The following is a 7578-nucleotide window of genomic DNA, read 5'->3' as shown; positions in this document are numbered from 1 at the left end:
CACAATAATATTATTGTGGACCAAGTCCACGCAAGTGTTTTTGTTTTTTTATTTACTTTTAGCTTATTATAATTTATTTGTTATGATTTAGTTTTGATTACTTTTCTAAAGTCACAAATGTTCCAATGTTCCATACTACATAATAAATTTGTTGAACATAGTTTAGCTATTTTGATTTACTTTAAAGATTTGGGAAATTCTCAATGGTTATCATCAGCTTTTTATTTTTCTCAATGATAAACAACCAAAATTCCAATTATCTTTGATAATCATAAATTACTAATATATATTAACTATAACATTAATGTTATATTTTCATAAAAATCTTTAACTAGGGTTAGTTTTATTATTTTAATAATTAAATTATTTTTTAAAAAAAAACCACCACTCATCCCCACTAGCCCAGCTAGGCAGCCACCCCACGCACCATCCCTCTACCCACACACCATTCCTCCACGCGCTCCCTAACCACGCCCTGGCCGCTGGCGCGCCCAAACCCCGCCCCAGTGCGTCAGCGCCGCACTGAACCCCCCTCCCTGACGCGTACCCCATCCCCCGATTCACCTAATTTCTTTCCCAAAACCCCCTTCCTCCCCCACAAATCCCCCTAAAACCATCACCCCAACCTTAAAAAACCCTAAATGGACCTCCCTCACCGTCGCTAGGGTTCCTGTTAGGGTATTTTTGAGGATTGAAGAAGGTTTTTGGAGGGTTTCGTGCGGGTAGGGAGGGCGGATTGGTGGTTAAAGGGGAAGAGGGTGACGCGACGAGGGGAGAGCAGATGAGGTGCCGGCGCTGGGGTTTCTTGGTGCGGTCGGCGACGCGTAGGGCTGGGCATGGGTGGATTGGAGGAAGGAGGTTGGCTGGCTGGGTTGCGGAAAAATGGGTGGTGTTAATTTTTTTTTTCTAAAAAAATATCTTTAAAATAATCTAAATGTTAAAAAATTATAAAAAAGAAAACTAACCCTAGTTAAGGATTTTTTTTAGTGCTATGATTAATATATAATAAAAATTCATGATTACCAAAGATAATTGGAATTTTGGTTGTTTACCATTGAAAAAAACAAAAAACTAATGATTACCATTGAGTATTTCCCTAAAGATTTTCTATATACTAGTGTTTCTAATTTACTTTTAGAGATAACCTATGTAGGAATTGAACCTACACCCCTAAGCATTTGCATAGTGCTCTATCACTTGAACTAATAGATTTTAACACACCTAGTCACAAAATATCCCTCACAATGTTAAATTCAAAAATTGGATATAAATATACTTTTGGAATCGTTTTATTTACTTTTATCTTGAAAACCTTTACGTTAAGCTTCATATACTTCTTTATTATTATTTGCTCAACCTATAAGATATGAAAGTAAATGACAAAGAATTTTTGTGGGGAAATATTGCCCGGAATAATCCCACCTTGCGGCGTCTGCTAAAAATAATCCCATCTTTGGGTTATTTTTAAATAATCCGACCTTTATACCTAATCCGCTTAGAATGGTCCCAACTAGTCATGTAACCTATTATAACAAGTTACTTGACACATGACGGCCTGTGATTGGTCAAAAAAATAAAAATTAAATTATTTTTTTTAAAATAAGTTAAATTTTTATATAGAACAAATAAAAAAAAAATTAATTATTGAAAACCACTAATGGCTAGTGGCTGCCCAAGCAACCCACCTGCAGTCTGACTCCTCAGCCTCGCATCTCTGACCACCCAGATCCCAGCGCCGCAACGACGCCGACCCCCACCACTTCCGCAACCTCCCACCACTTCCCCATCCCCTTCCCGATCTCCCATCGTTACCATACCCAATCCCGACCTCATAGGCTCCCACTAGTCCCCGCCCAAATCCCCTCCCCTTCCCCTGTTCCTTTTCCGTCCTCATCCCCTTCCCCTACCGACTCCCCAATTTTGGCCCCCATCCCTTCCCACGCCTGAATTTCGACCCCCTCCCTTTCCATAACCTTGATTTCGGTAATAGTTGTTTGGTTGTGGTGGTTTAGTGGCGACGAAAGGGGAAAGGGGAAGGTCGGAGGACGGAGGACGGCGCGGCGGGGCTGGCGGCTCTGGGCAGGCCTATTAGTAGGGGCGGTCGAGGAGAGGTGACTGGGATCGTGGTGGTCGGTGAGGAGGTTTTTTTTTTTGTGAGAAACAAGTTCAATAAATAATTAACTAATGTTAATTACTAATAATCATTTCTTAAAACAAAATTTAAATTAATAATACTTATTTTTTACCAATAACGTGGTGACACGTGTGTAAATTAAAATTAATTTAAAAAAGTTACCTACTCTACCGATTACAAGTCCATGGGATCATTTAAAGTGGATTGCGTATAAAGGTCGGATTATTTAAAAACAACCCAAAGGTGGATTTATTTTGGGCGGATGCCTCAAAGGTTGGATTATTCTAGACAATTTTTCCTTTTTATGGTGTAACAAATTTTTATCATCAAACTAATAATTTGTTGTAGACATCTACTTTTGGCCTCCTATCCCGACAGGAAGTGCAATGACGATAAATAAAACCATCTTCGTGTTGGATTGAAGTGGAGAATGCTTAGGATAACTGGTTAAGCCACAAAACACAAAAAACTAGCCCAAACTAAAGAACAAAGCTAAACAAGGTCCAATTAACTAAATCCAATCAATATTAGGCTTAAGCCCGTGCTTAAAACCCAATATTGACGGATTTAGGAGCGCCTAGGTTAAATTTTAATGCTGCCGCAGGAAATTCCGCGCGCATCTCAATCAGTTGCGCTGGACAGGCGCGCGCAACTAATTCAGTTGCGTGCGACACTCGGCGCAACCTCTAGAGATGCGCTCGCGAAAGATTCCGAATTTTACGAAAATATAGAATCGAATATTACCATAATGCCACGCGCAAGACACTCAGTTGCGCTGCCCATAGAAGCGTAACCCAATCACTTGTGCTGGGATGTCGCGCCCAACTAATCCTATTGCGTGCGACACCTGCTGCGGAAGAATGTTCAAACCCTAATGCTACTCATTCCCTAAAAATAGAGGCTTAATCCGAGGCTTAAACACACAAAAAAAACCTAAAACTCTGGCGGAATACTTGTGAACTTGTGCTACCTAACCCCTCTTGTCCTAAACACTCACCCCTTGATATTTTGTTACTACGGTGGAGGTTCCCCAACAAGAAGGTGTCCATAAGTGTTCTAAACGGAGATCTAGCAAAGAGAAGTGGTAAATTCCCAAGAACTTAGATAAATCATATTTATTTTCTTGTTTAAAAGAACTTTAGCTAATTAATTAGTGTTGCTTGATCATCTTAAAAGGACTAATTAATTAATTCCACATAGTATCTTGTGTTAAATAAAGATTAGAATTGGATAATCAATTGTTGGTTGATCACTTAAGCCAAGGCAAATATTGTTTATTTTCTTGTTCTTTTTACGAAATTGATTAAATAAAGAATAACGACGTTGCAATGTAATTCCCACGTGAATTAATGCGAGTAAATAAAATCAACTAACTTAGTTTTAGGTATCGCGTTGCACATATTGTTTGGTGATGAAATTGTAAAAAAAGAAGAGCTAGTAGAGGTCGTACTAGGGCTAGAATAGCGATTCCTCCTTAAAAGGAACGTTATTTTAGTACCCTCGCTCCCGAACTCATTTCTGGTTTATGTAGACCAATTTGGGCATGAGTAAACTTACAATTCGTGTTAATTATTCCATGAACTCCACATGGAAGAAAGGCATGAACGAGGTTTAGGGAAAACTCATTGGCGACTCTTACTTGTTTCTTATAAAAAAGCGTAATGATAAAATCAATTCTAATTCAAGGTCCCCCAAACAGTCAGGAATTCAAATCCTACTACATCTTAACAAGTGTAAAATCCTAGGCTTTTAAATGGCCACGGGCATCTAAGGAAGGACCCCCTTACGATGGAATCACTCTCCTTACAATTGTATGCCATATCTTTACGGCTGATTGCATATGAAAAAGTCAAAAGAGAAGTACATGAATTGAATTTATAGAGATTATATGATAATGCAAGTTTACAGTCAGAATTTTAGTAATTAGCATATAACAATGTGCAGTATGTTTAGTGTAGATTCTGTTGAAAATTACTGCAACATACTTGGAAATGGCTGCAGTTCCTGCTGGATTAGATTAAAGGGAAAAGGATAAATTTGTTCAACTCTGTATATTTCTATATCCATACAATTATGTTTTCTCCTCTCATCATCAAGCTCATAAATACACTTGAATATTACACAAAACAGAAAGATGTAGTGATATACGCCTCAGTAGAAGCAAATTCTATTCAAGGCAATAACACCTCAAGGTTTTTAAATGTTCTGAAATCTCAACATGTCACAAATATGTTACATGAGCACAGGTATGATGATTCTAGTACGAGTACATATCCAATCATCAACACACTAATTAAAGCATTATAGAGGGCCACCTCATATATGTATAGCTGGAAAGCTCAAATTCATTACTACAACACAATTTCACAAATACATACAAAAAGATTAATGCTAGTCACCTGCCACCTAGGTGTTCAATAAAAAGTTTGTTCATATGAGTTGTAGTCTTGAGTTAATGTTTCATCTAGTTTTATTATGTTCCAGACTAATGTAAACTTGAACAAATATTAAGCAACAATAATAGCAACCGCACCAAGTTGAGAAGAGATACTTCCACTTAATGAATTCACAACCTCTTTATAGGCCTTGACAAACTGAGCCGCACTTGAATCATGCAAAATGGTCAAAGCTAGAAACATAAGCCATAAAAAAAAATATATATATATAACAAAAAAAAGCCAACTCCACTACATTCACGGAGCAGACAATCATTATCACCAATACATACGTAAAGCAATCAACCCGAAACATAAATTAACATGAACCCAATTTATTAAGCTCATGAAACTGATTCATATATAAACCAAGCCATAAAACAGATTCATATATATAAACCAAGCCATAAAAGTACAAAATTGATTCATATACATAAACTTGTTATAAACCAATTTGTTAGCTCATGAATCACTTAATTGACGAATATTTACTACTATATTTTTTAGCTCATGAAACTGATGAATAATTACTAGCATATAAAACCACGTTTCAAAGCTAGTATATATATTTTCAGTTTTATGAGCTAACCGTACAATATATAGTTTCAAAGCTACATCCCGTGAACTCTAGTTAGCTATTGCTAACCTACCAGCAAAAAAATTATCTACTTTAAAAAAACGATTCAGTTTACTTTTAAGGATATTTAGTTTACTTTAAGAGAAATTTAGGTTACTTATCCATGGCTAATTTAATTTATTCATCAAATAAATGCAAGTTTAAGATTTAATCCATTCTCTACAAAGATATTTACACAGGCAAGTTGCATTCAGATTAATGATCCTTAACCATACACTATTTAATTATCTACTTTGGGAGTAGTTTGTTCTACTTTTAAAGATATCTAATTTACTTTTAAGTGAAATTATATTCAAGGCCACTTCTAGGATAAAAAGTCACCCTACACCTTATCAATCACCTACTAATCCTACACACCGAACCTAACACTAACCTACACCACATCACAACAACAACAGAGAGTAGTCCACAAGCAGCTATCTTCCTCCACCCTAGCCTCCTTTAATTGTTTCCTATGTGCTATCACATAGGGCACAACTGGCTCTTCTCCTGTGAAATGTGGCACTACAATAACCTCTCATGAACTGCTTACCTTTCATTACAGCCAACTGCACAAAATTGTTTCAATTGTAGGGGACCTACAATTCCCCACGGCAGCTTTCACATCTACAATCCCTATGATTTTAATTGCCATGTATTATAAATCGTAGTTTAGTTTTTTTTTATTATTTACTTTAAAATATAATTGGTATACTTTTACTTGGTTTCTATCTACATTTGAATTCTATGATATATTTGGATTCATTAGGGCATTTTGTCGAACAAATAGGAAAAAAAACTATCCACATTTCTGTGATTGCTCATATACTATAGGCTAGTTTTTTATTCACTTTAAAATGTAATTGGTCTGCTTTAACTTGGTTTCTATCAACTTTTAAAAATTGATAAAAATAAAATAGGAAATATTAATAGTTTAATATTTAGACAGTATGTAACAAGTAATTTAAGCTATAGGTTTAGCTTCAGTATAGAATAACTAAGAAGTGTTTAAAATCGAGGCTACAAAAAGTTAAAAAAAGTAAGCTAAAAACATCCAAAAATTAATATAAATTCAATCGATATAAATTTATAACAAGAGTTCACTTAATTCACATAAACTTGTTCGAAAACTCACCAATTTCACATTAATTTGGATGCCAGCGTAATCATATCTAGTTGATTAGGTAAAATCTAGCAACAAAATCAATCTCTAAAATCATTCTCTAATTGAAGAACTAATAATACTAAATGTAAATTTGATATCAAAATTGAACGCATGAAGTAATCCAAATAGTTCGATTTAAGAATTAACGATAAACCCTAAATAATGAAATCGAAATTCAATTATTACAAAACAGACATAAATAAATCTTCTTACCTCAGAAGTTGCTTCAATGGAGTAGAAATAGCTCGAAACCCGCGTCCATGGAGTACGGAAAGCTTAGAAGCCGCATCAATGGAGAATTATTCAGTGCACTTGCTTCAATGGAGGAGAGAGATTACCCGTGGAGAGAATTTGGAGAGAGAAAGTTGTGTGATGAATTTGGGACATTAGATCACGTGCCTTTTGTGTTAGGTCTAACAATCTAGATTAGTTTCTAGTTATATATACATATATATATATATTCCAACTGCTTAATTATTGGACCCAGATTATGGACCAAATTAAACTGGTCTAAACGTTTTTATAAAAAGACGCGAAATGAATGATTTTAAGGGACACGAAATGAATTATTTTGGGTTTAAACGCACGAAAAAAGGAAAATAAGTTATGGTTTGGGGAAATGGGCTAGGAATTGGGTTGTTTATGAAATGTATTGGGAATTAATATGGATTTAAGCACTCCAAGATTAAATACTTAACCCGACCAATAATGGCGGTGAAAGGTTGTTTATTCTCGGGTTTGGTTTTGGGAGACATTTTTAGGTGTCTACAGTAAGCAAATATGTATTGTTAATATCTTGTGAATATAAGGCAAATCTATAGTTGAAAAAGTTGTCCATAGTTAAAAGAGGCGAGGACAATGCAATAAAGTGAAAAATAGAAGAAAAAAATGATAAAATGAAAAGAAAAAAAAAAAAGCAAAAGCAAATGCTTTGGCAAAAGTAAATTAAAAAAAAAAGTGAAAAGGGTAAAAGCTCAAAAATATTTTGATGTAAGTGTCTTTCTCCCTATTTTAAGCATTAAGGACAATGCTTTGTTCAAGCTTAGGGAGAAGCTTTTTTTACGCTTTTTGTATATACGTTTGTGATTTTTGCTTTGAATAAGCTTGGGGGTGTTGGTGTTTTAGTTTGGTGATAACTTGATTATGGTGTCGAGGATTGATTTCCCTTTGCTTCACAAATTAGGTATACCACCAAATTTCAAATTCTAGCCTACCTTTACAATCTTTG

At 35.3% G+C, this 7578-nt stretch overlaps 1 long non-coding RNA gene across 1 annotated transcript; it reads right to left on the bottom strand.

The window, feature by feature from the left end:
• Positions 1 to 4279: 4279 nt before the first annotated feature.
• On the bottom strand, positions 4280 to 6791 carry LOC110700407. Its single transcript, XR_002507209.1, has 2 exons — positions 6564 to 6791; positions 4280 to 4738 (listed from the first exon to the last, which is right to left on the bottom strand). It is a non-coding gene; the product is annotated as an uncharacterized LOC110700407 (long non-coding RNA).
• Positions 6792 to 7578: the final 787 nt, after the last annotated feature.

This window comes from Chenopodium quinoa, unplaced genomic scaffold (genome assembly GCF_001683475.1).
Source record: "Chenopodium quinoa cultivar QQ74 unplaced genomic scaffold, ASM168347v1, whole genome shotgun sequence".
In the NCBI taxonomy this organism is placed as follows: Eukaryota; Viridiplantae; Streptophyta; class Magnoliopsida; order Caryophyllales; family Amaranthaceae; genus Chenopodium; species Chenopodium quinoa.
The sequence above is the reverse complement of the archived record's forward strand: the minus strand, read 5'-3'. Positions and strand labels throughout refer to the sequence as shown.